Genomic DNA, 14,422 nt, shown 5'->3' on the forward strand with positions numbered 1-14,422 from the left:
TAATTGCCTTGTGATGTGATAATACCATTGTGATATCATAATACCCTTTTGTGGTCATAATAACATTGTGATGTAATAAAAGCATTGTGACATTAGAATAGCATTTTGCGGTCATAATAGCATTATGAAGTCATAACAGAATTGTGATGTTTTAATAGCATCATGATATCATAATATCATTGTGAAGTCATAACACCATTGTGATAGCATAATAGCATTGTGTTGTCATAATAACATTTTGCGGTCATTATAGCATTGTGACATCAAAATACCATTGTGATATCATAATGCCATTTTACATCATAATACTATTGTTGATTTCATAATAGCATTGAGATGACATACCTTTGTGATTGCATAATATCATTGTTGTGTCATAATAGCATTTCATAATTCCATTGTGATGTCATGAAACTATCTTATCTTAATAGTATTATGATGTTGTTATAGCATTTTGATTTCAAAATTCCATTTTGATGTCATACAACAATCATGTCATAATAGCATTGAGGTATCATCCAATTGTGATATAATAGCATTGTGATGTCATAACATTGAGATGTCATCATAGCATTAAGATGTCATACCTTCACCAGACTCCGCCAAGAAATTTTAAGCAAGACCTAAATAGTCTCTCCTTCACATATATGTCTGTCAAATGTTCTGAGCCAAAAAATTGAAGATGGTGCTCCAATGTTTTTCAGAGAGTATGGGTGACTGTTCAGGCAACAAATTGTTTCAAAAATTTTTTTTTTTTTTTTATTTTTTGGAAGCTGCTAACATGCAACTTACTATTTACTTACTTTACTTTACTTACTTACTTTACTTACTATTTACTCTAGCAACTAATTTAATTCCTTCTCAAGTCTCTGATGGTATTGAAGACCTAATAGTTATAGTGCCACAAAAAAGCTTAAGTTGTTTAGAAGTTAAGAAATGCTTTCATACACCAATGATATAGTCAATTTAGGTATAGAACTCTTAACTTGTCAACATAGATAGGACAATTGGATACTTTCTCCTAAGTTGCTAAATACACACAGACTGGATATTACACATGTAGATTTTTTTAAGTTTTCATAATTTCATAATTATTATTGCATTGAAATTAAAGGAGCCTTTTATTGGACTTAAAGGTGGAAATGTTGGTAAAATGTACTTTTGAAATATATACACCAGAGGCTTGTTCATTGAAATGCTGATTTTCTACCCCCTACTCTCTGGTTTCAATCCAGATATTGCATTTTGATACTTATTCTAAGATTCCTGTCTCAACTCTGTCTAAACAGGTCAAAATAAAGCAGCTAGCCACAATGTTGAGCAAAGAGAGGGGAAGAGCCAGATGTCAGGAAAGAGGGGAGGAGCCAGGGTGTAGAAAATGAGTGGGAGGAAACAAGAGCAAGGGCAGAACTAGGAGAGCTTATCTGGGAGGGGAACTAGGAAATACATGGAGAATGAACCTGAATTAAGATTTTACAAAAATTAAGATTTTTTAAGTGAAAAAAGTAAGTGAAATGGGTAAAATGTAAATGCTAGGAAACTATTAGGGTTTGGAGGTTTAGGAGGAAGTAACTATTGGCCAGCATTGTGTTCTAGGTTAACTAAATAAAATCAGAATCTGTGTGGTGATTTGGTTATAAAACACTAGAGGATTAACAGCAGCTTTACTATAAGATATATCAAAAGTAAATATTAATCAACACATACAGCGGAGATGTAATACAATTGTGATATCATAAAAGCATTGTATTGTCATTATGCCATGTGACATACATAATACCATTGTGATATCATAATAGCATTGTGGTGTCATAATACCATTGCTTTGTCATAATACCATTGGGATATCATATCATCATGACACCAATTTGATGTCACCATAGCCTTGTGATATCTTAACACTATTCTAATGTCATAATAACTTTGGATGTCATAATATTATTCTGATGTCACAATAGCATTGTGATATCATATCATTGTGATGTCCTAATACCATTGTGAATTCATACTGTTATGAAGTCATAATAGCATTGTGATGTTATAATAATATTGCAATGTTACAATAGCTTTCTGATGTCATAATATCATTGTTATGTTAAAATTACATTGGGATGCCATAACATAATCATGTCATAATAGTATTATGATGTCATAATAGCATTGGGAAGTCATGAATAATTTTGATATGATGCCATTGTGATGGCATGATGCCATTGTGATTTCATAATAGCATTGGAATGTCATCAGAGCATTATGAAGTAATGGCTTTGGGAAGTCATCATAGCATTTTGATATCAAATATCCATTCTGATGACATAACACATTTGTGTTGTAATTCCATTGTGATGTAGCATGATGTCAAAATACCATTATAAAGTCATAATACCATAGTGATATCATAGTAGTATTGTAATGTCATAACAGCATGGTGAAATCATAACACTGTTGTGATAGTGTCATAATAGCATTGTGATATCTTCATAGTATTGACATGTTCTAAAACCATTGTAAAGTCATACCTTTGAGAAGCCATAATAGAATTGTACTATCCTATCAAAAAACTTTGTAATAGCATTGTGATATCATCACAATATTGTGAAGTCATAATAGCATTGTGATATCAACACTATTGTGATATTATATGATTGTGATGTCAAATAGCATATAGATATAGCATTGTGATGTCATAATTTATTACTGAGGTCAAAATATCATTGTCATATCATTATAAAATTAGCATATAGATGTCATAGCATTATGATGTCATAATTCATTATTGAGGTCATAATAACATTGTGATATAATCACAGAAATGAGATGTCCTAATATTGTAAATTCATACAGTTGTGAAGTCATAATAGCATTGTAATGTCTTAATTCCATTGTGATATCACAACACAATCATGTCATAATACAATTGTGACATCATATCATTGTGATGTCATAATAGCATTAAGATATGATAATAGCATTGTGAAATCATAATAGAATTCTGATGTCATATTACCATTATGAAATCATTACAGAATTGAGATATCATATCATTGCCATATCATAATAGTGTTATAATGTCATAATAGAATTGTGAAATCATAATAAAATTGTGACATCATAATAGTATTGTGATGCCTTAATACCATTTTGCGGTCATAAAGCTTTGTGATGTCATAATAACATTGTGATATCATGACAGCATTTTGAAGTAATAATATCCTTTTGAGGTCATAATAGCACTGTGTTGTCATAATAGCATTGTGATATCAAAATTCCATTCTGTTGTCCTAACACAATCATGTTGTAATAACATTATAATGTCATAATAGCATTGTGATGTCATAATACCATTGTGAACTCACCCTGTTGTGAAGTCATAATAGCATTGTAATGTTATAATAGCATTGTTTTGTAATAATACCATTGGTATGTCATGACACCATTTTGATGTAATCATAGCATTGTGACATCTTAACAAGATTGTGATGACATATTACTTTTGTGAGGTCATTATAAGCATTCTGATGTCATAATAGCATTGTTATTTCAGAATAGCATTGGAATGTAATGATGAATATTGATGTCATAATGCCTTTGTGATGTGATAACAGCATTGTGATGTCATAATAGCATTGTGAGGTCATAATACCATTTTGAAGTCATGATTGCTTTGTGAAGTCATACCATTTTGAAGCCCCCAAACCATCAGGATGTCTTCATACCATTGTGAAATCATACACCACTGTGATGTCATATGATTGTGTTTTCATAATGTCATTTAGATGTCATCCCATTGTGGTGTCATCATAGCTTCGGGATATAATAGAATTGTGATGTCATAATACCTTTGAGGTGTCATAATACCATGTTGAGATCATAATTCATTTTGAGGTCATAGTAGCCTTGTGAGGTCATAATAACATTATGATGTCATAATGGCTTTGTGATATCATATCTGCATGATGTCAAAATTCTACTGTGATGTCATACAACAATTATTTTATAATATCATTGTGATGTCATAATATCATTGTGATATCATAATAACATTGGAAATCATAATATGGGACAAAATGAAAGCATTGCCAAGAGGAAAGTTCATAACATTAAAGTGCCTTCAAGGAGTAATTCAAAACATCTCATGCAGCAACTTAATGGCTCACTTAAAAGCCCTAGGGGGAAAAAAAAGAAGCAGACACACCCAAGAGAAGTAGGTGGTGTGAAATAATCAAAATCAGGACTCAAATCAATAATTTAGAAACAAATAAAACAATTCAAAGAATCAATGAAACCAAGAGCTGTTTCTTTGAGAAAATTAACAAGGTAGACAAACCCTTTTCCAAACTAAAAGGCAGAGAGATACCATCAAAATCAACAAAATCAGCAATAAAAAGGGGACATAACTACAGACACTGAGGAAATTCAAACAATCATTAGGACTTATTTCAAAAGTCTATATGCCACAAAATTTGATCTCTAAAAGAAATAGTCAATTTTCTTGTTTGATTCCACTTACCAAAGCTGTATAAAGAACAGGTAAATCAATTAAAGAGTCCTATATCCCCTAAGGAAATAGAAGTGGTCATCAAAATTCTCCCATCCAAAAAAAGCCCAGGGCCAAATGGTTTCAGCACAGAATTTTACATATTTTAATAACCACAACATCTGTGTCTTGAAATTTTCCAAAGGATGCCCTGGCCCAACATTAACTGCCAACCAATTCTCCTAGTTGAAAACTGTTTTGATCACAATAGATGACCTATTTGAATTTTATCCCCACTATTAGGAGACCTCCTAATAAGTGAATATATGCCATATTTGTCTTTCTGGATTTAAGTTATCTTACCTAGGATGATTTCTCCCGGTTCGATCGATTTGTCTGAAAATATCATGATGTCATTTTTTCACCAAATAATACTCTGTTATGGATTAATACAAATTTTTCCCAAAGTAGATTGTCAGTTCTGTTCTTTTGTCCTTGGAAATTTCTGGGACTTTAATCATTGTATTGAATGACAAATATTCATAATAACTATGTTCTTTTACTCTAGAAGTCCCTCCATCTTCTTCCATTTCCTGGTGATTTGAAATACAATGTAAACTTGAAGCTCATCTATTTAAGAGTGGAGTCCCCAGAGAGGAAATGTCTTGTTATGGCCTTATTAGATAATATAATTCTTTTTGGAGTTATATTATATAGGAGGGTGTGCTTTGAGGTTGATATGACAATAAAATTGATCAGACCCAATAGAGTCTCTTGGTCTCTTTCACTTTATATCTCTGTTTCTGTCGGTCTTGATCTATTTCTGAATCTGTCTATCTCTTTCTCTCTCTCTCTGTTTCTGTCTCACTCTCTCTGCCTGCCACTTTTAGGTTAAGTATGAAAAGCTTGACTTGACATCCTAGATGGCCTCTGTAAACATATAAGGTGCCAAATCAATGCTTTGTCTTCAAAATTTTGCCTTGGTCAGGGATGGCTTTCTCTGTAAGTAATTCACTGACAGGACATATCTGTGAATTTAACAAATAATAATGGAATCTGTGATAATGTGAAACTCTCAAGTCACGGTCACATGGCTTTTTTTTGTGTGTGTGTGCGTGTTCCAACCAACTTTATTTGTGGCTGCTGAAATGAACATTTCACATAGTTTTCATGTATTATAAAGCATAATTTTTAATAGGATTTTTTAATAGCCAGTTAAAAACACAGATGGACCTCGAAGTTAGCAAGTCACCTGCAAGACACATGGCTTTTTTAATGACCACTTTAAAGAAATATGAGACACTTTTCCTTAACTAAGTCATCAACAAAGGAGCAGTCATCTCTAGGTTGTCTGCTTTCAGGTAGCCAGACTGAGGCATGTAGGGCTGCTCAGCCTTTCTTGAAAGCACATTGTTTACTTGGCCCACTTAATATCTGGCTCTTGAAACTCTTACTGGCTTTCACCTGTTGTATGACATCATTCTCCCTCTCAGCCAATCAGCACCTGAGATAATTTGAGGATTCCATGGACTTGAATAAACAAATCTTCCTCATTTTCCAGTATCTCTGGTCCTGTACACATGTGACTCTTTCTTCTGAAACCCAACAAGCCTTTATCTCATTTCTTAATTGAGATCCCACAAATTTACTCCTGTGTATCTCTGTGACAATGACAAGTAGGAAATGAAACTTTACTGTTTATTGAATTGGATAGCTTCCTAAATGGGGAAGCTTCAAAGTGATGTTGGATTAAGGGGAATGTACCAAATGACAAGGTGGAATCCTAGTGTGATCTTAGATCTGAAATTTCCTAGGTTGTGACTTTGAACTGAGCAGTTACTTGGGAAATCTCTAAATGGAAATTCACATTTTTATTCGTATAATAGGATCTCAGGTTCAGGGTTCCCTGGGGTATTGAGTCTTTAAGAGCATGGAAAAGAGAAGGAAACCAGACAATTCCTGGCACTGGATTGGCTTAAAGAGAGAAAGATCAGTGTACTTAAAAGGAGAACTAAGGGGAAATAGCCTCTTTGACAGATGGTGTTATTCCATGCTAGCTTTGGCAACCCTCTACAAGCAGGGTTGCCTTGGCTGACTTGACTGGATTGGCAGCTGTGTTGTACACAGTTGTCAGTGAGCAATCCTCCTGGTCCTGGGTTTTAGAGTTAAAACTGAGCTCTCAGGACAGTGAAATGTGTCATGTTGTGTTGTATGCCTAGGATACAAGAGTAGCTGTGTTTCCTGCTGTGGTTCTCCAGACAAACCTTTTGCATGTAGTGTTAATGCAAGGACTGATAATTTAGAGGTGCCATCTGAGCTCTTGTGGTCTGAGGTCACTGGGTAAACACTAGTTCATGGCTCGGGTACTCTGCTACATAATGAATTTCTGGAAAGCATGCCTTACAAGTCAAACTTTGCCCTCCTTAATGGGAAAGTTTTCTTTATGTTAAAAGTCATTGTAAAAGTTGTCAACATACTATTTTTATTGATTATGTGATAATTTCACGTAATATACATTACAATCCTTTTCTATTATTTCCAGATCCAAAATCTTTCTCATGTGTCATACTAAAAAGTTTTTTTTTCTTTAAATTACATGACTTCAAGTACATATTGTTTGTCTACTCACTGGAACATGATCAGAGTCTCAGTGCCAAGTCCCTTAAAGAAAACTGAGTTCATTCTTGCCATACCCTTTTACCACCCCCAAAAGAGAAGCCATCAATCCTGAAGAGCTCTATACTTCATCACCTTGATCACAGTTTTTATTCTGTAAAATTAATTTATTGCGATTTGTTCACTTTGTATCTCCTCTGCTGCCCCCTCCCTCATCTCCTTCCATTACCACCCAGGCTCCCTTTCCTACAGCTATGCCTTTTCTCCAGTTCCCTGATAACAGAGGTTCTTCTCCCTCTTCCAGCTGACCCTAGCTTATCAAGTCTCATCAAGGCTTGCTCCATCATCTTCCTCTACAGTTTGATTCTCAGGGCATTGTTCTCCTTGTGTCCTGATTTCCCTCTAATTCTGACATTCTTCATGCCTCTTCTCATGCAGGCTTCCCAGAGCCAAAAGGGGAGGGGAAATCCCACTTAGAGCTGGGTGTTTTAAGGCCTCTCTCTGCATAATATTTTACTTGGTTTTCTGTATGCAGTCACATTTGAGGCAGAAGAAAGCATCTCTGTGTAAACAAGAATATCACACTGATCTATCAGTTGAGGGCAGAGAGCAACATATTTTAATAACAAGAGCCTGTTAGGATGCCCTGGCCCAACAAATCAATTAGCTGCCACCCATTCCCCCTAGTGAAAGACTGGTTTGGTCACAATAGATGGCTTATTGGATATTTATCCCATACTATTAGGAGATCTCCTAATTAGTGACTACATACCATGTTTGTTTTTCAGCATTTTAGTTACCCAGGATGATTGTGCCTGGTTCCATCGATTTGCCTGAAAATATCATGATGTCATTTTCTTAGCTGAATAATACTCCTTAATGAAGAATTTCACATTTTCCCCAAAGAAGATTGTCAGTCCAGTTCTTTTGTCCTTGGAAGTTGCTGGGACTTTACTCCTAGTATTGAATGAGAAACTATCAATATAACTATGTTCTTTTACCTAGAAGTCCCTCCATTTTCTTCCATTCCTGGTGATTCAAATTGCAATCTCTATTTACAGGTGGAATCTCCAGTAAAGAAACGTCTGGGAAGGGTTAGGATTTATGGCGTTGTTTGATAATGTAATTCCTATTGTAGTTTTATTATAGAAGGGTTTGCTGTGAATTTGATATGCCAATGAAAGTGAGTGCACAGAATGGAAAGATAGAGATCTCTCAGTCTCTTCCACTTTATATCTTTATTTCTGTCGATCTCTGTCTCTCTATTTCTGATTCTATTTCTCTAGCTCTTTCTCTGTCTCCCTTTCTCTGCCTGCAGCTTGTGACTCAGTATGAAAACTCTCTGTTATGCAGAAGTACAAGAAGATGACTGCTTAATGACATGCAATCTTTGATGGTCTTTTTAAACATATATGAAAGGTTCCAATTAAATGTATTTTTTGTTCAAAGTGTTGCCTTGGTCTGGGAGTATTTTCCAAGTAAGTAATTCACTTACTGAGGACATACCTGTGCATTTAACAAATAATAATATTATCTCTGATAATTTGAAACTAACATGTCAAACACAAGTAACTTTATTAATGACCACTTTAAAGAAATTTGTCACACTTTTTTCCTGAAATAAGAGTCTTTGACCTGTGCTTTCAGTTTCCCAGATTGAGCCATGTATGACTGTTCATCCTTTCTCACAAACACACTGTCCACTTGGCCTTATTAATAACTGACTCCTGAAACTCTAACTGGCTTTCACCTATTTCTTGACAACATTCTTCCTCTTGGCCAACCTGTACCTGAGAGAATCTTCAGATTTCCATGGAGATGAGTAAACAAACTTTCCTCACTGTCCAGTATCTCTGATCCTGTGCACATGTGACATTTTTTTGTGAAAACCAACAAGTCATTATCTCCTCCCTTTATCGAAATTCCACACCTTTATTCCTGTTTACCTCTGTGACAATGTCAGGTAGGAAATGAAACTTTAATGTTTATTTAATTGGAAAACTTCCTAAGTGGGAAGCTTTAAAGTGATGTGAAATTAAGGAGAATGTACTGAATGACAAGGTGGTTTCTACTATGTTCTTGGATCTGAAATATCCTTGGTTGTGACTTTGAACTGAGCAGTTACTCACTTACTAAATGCACCTTCACATTCTTATTGACATAATAGGCTGGCAGTGTCTAGGGTTCCCTGAGTTATTGAGTCTTTAAGAGCAGGAAAAGAGAAGCAAACCAGAAAATTCCTGGGAATTGTTAGCTGAAACAACAACAACAACAACAACAAAATTGGTGTACATAAAAGTAGGACTAAGGGCAATAAACTCTTTGACAGCTCATGATGTTCCACACTATTGTTGACAACCCTCTATGAGCCCAATTGCCTTGGCTGACTTAGTTGGATTGGAAACTCTGTCCTACTCTGTGGTCAGTAAGCAACCCTCTTGATCCAGGGGTTTAAATTTAAAACTGGGCCTTCAGGACAGAAAATATGGGTCCATATTATATGTATAGGGCAGAAGAGCTGTCAGCTGTGTTTCCTCCAGTAAACCCTCTAAATATAGTGTTACTGCCATGATTGTTTGTTGAGAGATGCCACCTAAGTTCATGGGGTCTAAGGTAGCTGTGTAAACACTAGTTTATGTCTAGGATTCTCTGGTACATAATGAGTTCCTGGAAAGCATGCATTACAAAGCCAACTCTGCACTCCTTGAGAGGAATCTTTTCTTCATATTAAAAATCATTTTAAAAGTTGTCAACCTATTATTTTTTTCTTTAAAATGGATCAGTTCAAGTATGTGTTTTTCATCTACTCATTGGAATATGATCAGAGTCTTAGTGCAATGTTCCTTAAAGAAACCTGAGTTCATCCTTGTCACACCCTAGGACCACCCCCAAGAAGAAGCCATTAGTACAGAAGAGCCCAATACTTCATCCCCTTGACCACAGTTTTTCTTATGTATTTATTTATTACAACTTGTTCACATTGTACTCCTTCTATTCCCCCCTTCCTCTTCACCATCCAACCAACTTACCCTCCTTCTTCTACTCCTAGGACCTTTCTAGAGTTCCCTGATAGGAGAGGTCCTCCTCACCTTGTATCTGACCCTAGCTAATCAGGTCTTAAAATGTCTGGTTATATCATCTTTCTCTTCAGCCTGATTCACAGGGCATTGTTCTACATGTGTCCTCAATTGTCTCTACTTATGACACTCTTCCTACATCCTCTCCTGCAGACTTTGCAGATCTCTGAGGGAAGAGAGAATTTGATAAGGAAATCCCATTCATTGCTGGGTGTTTTAATATCTCTCTCTGCATAATATCGGACTGTGGATATCTGTATGCAATCTATTTGATGCAGAAGGAAGCATCACTGTGGATACAAGAACATGGCACTGATCTAGTATTTCTGGGCAGAAAGCAACATATTTTAATAACAACAGCCAAAGTGGCTTGAAAATTTCCATGAAATACCCTGGCACAACAACTCAATTCATTGCCACCCAATCCCCCTAGTTTAAGACTGGATTGTTCACAAAAGATAGCCTATTGGTGTTTTATCCAGCACTATTAGGAGACCTCCTAAACAGTGAATACATAACATATTTCTCTTTCTATATTTATTTACTTCATCCAGGATGATTTTTCCTGCTTCCATCAATTTTCCTGAAAATATCATGATGTCATTTTCTTAGCAAAATAATACTTCCTTATGGAAATATTCCACATTTTCCCCAAAGGAGGTCAGTCCTATTCTTTAGAACTTGGAAGTTGTTGGGACTTTAATCTTTGTATTTAATAACAAACTATTGATTTACTATGTTCTTTTAGCATAGACGTTCCTTCATCTTCTTCTGCTTCCTGGTGATTTCTATTGCAATGTCCCTCTGAATCTCAACTATTTACGTTTTGAGTCCCCAGTGAGGAAATGTGTGTCAAGGGTTAGGAATAATGGCTTTGTTAGATAATATAATTAGATTAGAGTTATAGTATAGGATGGTGTCCTTTGAAGTTGATATACCAATGTAAGTGACCAGGCAAAATGAAGTCTCTGTCTCTGGGTCTCTGTCATTTTATATCTTTTTTTCTGTTGGTCTCAGTCTCTCTATTTCTGAATCTGTCTACCTCTTTCTCTGTCTCTGTATGTCTCCCTCTCTCTGCCTGCTGCTTCTGGTTCTTTATGAAAAGCTATCAGTTCTGCTGAAGGATAACAACAAGATGATTGCTTGCTGACTTGACATCATGGATGGTCTCTCTAAAGATACAAGCAAGGTTCCAATTAAATGGTTTTTGTTCAAAGAATTGCCTTGTTCAGAAAGAATTTTCCAAGTACACAATTAACTGACTGAGGACATACTTGTGCATTATCAAATACTAATGGAATCTGTGATAAGATGAAACTCACAGGTCAAAGAAACATGAGTTTTTAATGTTCACTTGAAAAAATATATGACATTTTTCCAAAACTAAGAGTTTGGACACAGGATCTTTCATCTCTGGGTTTTGAGCTTTCTTTATTTATTTTTAATTTTATTAATTATACTTTATTCTCTTTGTATTGTCCATAAACCCTTCCCTTCTCCCCTCCAAATTCCAGCCTCCCTCCCCAAATTCATGCATGCTGGTCCCCAAGTCCATTGATAGGGGAGGTTCTCCTCTCCTTCCTTCTGGTTTTAGTCTATGAGATCAGATCAGGAGTGGCTGAGTTCTCATCTTCTGTGGCCTGGTAAGGCTTCTCCCCCCTCATGGGGAGGTGATCAAAGAGCAGACCAATCAGTTTATGTCAGAGGCAGTCCCTGTTCCCATTACTATGTAGGCCACTTGGACACTGAACTGCCATAGGCTACATCTGTGCAGGGGTTTTAGGTTATCTCCATGCGTAGTACTTGGCTGGAGTATAACTCTCGGGGAAGACCCTTGTGTTCAAATTTTCAGGTTCTGTTACTCTCCATGTAGAGTTCCTGCCCTCTCTAGATCTTATTATTAACCACTTCTTCCATAAAATTACATGCACTCTGCCCAAAAGTTTGTCATAAGTCTCAGCCACTGCTTTGATACTCTGAAGGGCAGAACCTTTCAGAGGCCTTCTGTGGCAGGTTCCTAGCTTATTTCCTGTTGTCTTCTTCTTCTGATGTCCATCCTCTTTGCCTTTCAGAATGGAATTGAACCTTTTTGTCAGGGTCCTCTCTCTTGATTAGTTTCTTTAGATGTACAATTTTAGTAGGTTTTTCCTATATTACATGTCTATATGAATGATTATATACCATGTGTCTTTCTGCTTCTGGGACAGTTCACTAAGGATGATTCTTTCCAGGTCCCAACGTTTACCTGCAAATTTCATGATTTCCTTTTCTTTCTTTCTTTTTTTTTTTTTCATTGCTGAGTAATATTCCATTGTGTAGATGTACCATAATTTCTGCATCCATTCCTCAATTGAGGGTCATCTGGGTTGTTTCCAGCTTCTATTACAAATAATATTTGCTACAAACATGGTTGAGCAAATGTCCTTATTGTGTACTTGAGCCTCTTTTGGATATATGCCTAGGAGTGGTATGGCGGGACCTTGAGGAAGTTCTATTCCTAGTTGTCTGAGAAACTGCCAGATTGATTTCCACTATGACAGAGGGGTAATATCCAGTATATATAAAGAACTAAAGAAGCTGAAAAGCAACAAACCAAGTAATCCAATTAAAAAATGTGGAACAGAGCCAGATAACTCTCTGTAGAGGAATATCGAAGGGTACAGAAACACTTAAAGAAATGCTCAATGTCATTTGCCATTAAGGAAATGCAAATCAAAAGATGCTGAGATTTTACCTTACACCCATCAGCATGGCCAAGATGAAAAACAACACATGCTGAAGAGGTTGTGGAGAAAGGAGAACCCTCCTCCAATGCTGGTGGGAATGTAAACTTGTACAACCACTCTGGTTTTGAGCTTTCAGCTGCCCTGAATAAGGCATGTAGGGCTGCTCAGCCTCTCTCACAGTATGCTGTCCACTTGGCCTCATTAAAAATGGCTCCTGAAACTCTTACTGGCCTTCTTAACATCATTCTCCCTTACAGCCAATCTGTACATGAGAGAATCTTGAGGAAAATGAGAAGGAAACCAGAAAATTTCTGGGACTTGTTTGGCTGAAACAGAAAGATTGATGTATGTAAAAGAGAACTAACGGACAATAAATTATTTGACAGCTGGTGCTGTTCCACACTAGTGTTGAGCAGGATTGCCTTGGGTGACCTGGATAGATTGGCAGTTGTGTCCTACTCAGTAGTCAACAAGGAACCCTCCTGTTCCTGGGGGTTACACTTACAACTGGGCCTTTAGGACAGTGAAATGTGTCTATGCTATATGTCTAGGACACAAGAGCAGCTCTGTTTCTTGCTATGGTCCTACAGACAAAAACTCTAAGTGTAGTGTTATTGCCAGGAATGCTTGTTTAGAGGTGCCACCTAAGCTCATGGGGTCTGACTGAGTTGCCTAACCATTAGTTCATGGCTAGGATTCTCTGATACAAAATGAGTTATTGGAGAGCATGCCTTACAAAGTCAAACTGTACTTTAGAAGAAATTTTTTCAACATGTTAAAGTCTTTGTAAAAGTGTCAATGTATTATATTTATTGCTTATGTGGGAATTTCATATTATATACATTACACTCCTTTTCCAATGCTCCAATGTTCAAATTTCTATCCATGTGTGAATTTTTTAAAATATATCAATTGAAGTATGTGTTCTTCATATACACATTGGAACATGATCAGAGTCAGTGTCAAGTTTCTTAAAGAAAACTGAGTTCATACTTGCCACATCATGGCATTGTCCCAAAGAAGAAGCCACCAGTCCTGAGAGCTGTATATATCATTCCCTGTCAAAATATAAACAAGGCCCAAATGAAACATTTTTGTACAAAGTGTTGCCTTGATCAGAGAACATTTTCCAAGTGAGAAATTCACTGACTGAGGGCATAGCTGTGCTTTTAACAAACAAAAATGGAATTTGTGATAATGTGAAAGTCACATGTCAAGGACAGGCGACTTTATTAAAGAAATATGTGACAGTTAGTTTTAGACACAGTTACTGTCATCTCTGTGTTATTGCCTTTAGCTGTCCAAACTGAGGCATGTAGGGCTAACCACCCTTCTCTCAAGCAGGCTCTCTATTTGGCCCTTTTAATAACTGGTTCCTGACACTCTTACTGGCTTTCGCCTGTTTCATGACATCATTCTCCCTCTCAGCCAATTTGCACCTGAGAGAATCTTGAGGTTTCCACAGAGATGAATCAACAAATTTTCCTCAGTGTCCTGTATCTGTCATTCTGTGCACATGTGACATT

The sequence above is a fragment of the Meriones unguiculatus genome (genome assembly GCF_030254825.1).
Source record: "Meriones unguiculatus strain TT.TT164.6M chromosome Y unlocalized genomic scaffold, Bangor_MerUng_6.1 ChrY_unordered_Scaffold_23, whole genome shotgun sequence".
Lineage (NCBI taxonomy): Eukaryota > Metazoa > Chordata > Mammalia > Rodentia > Muridae > Meriones > Meriones unguiculatus.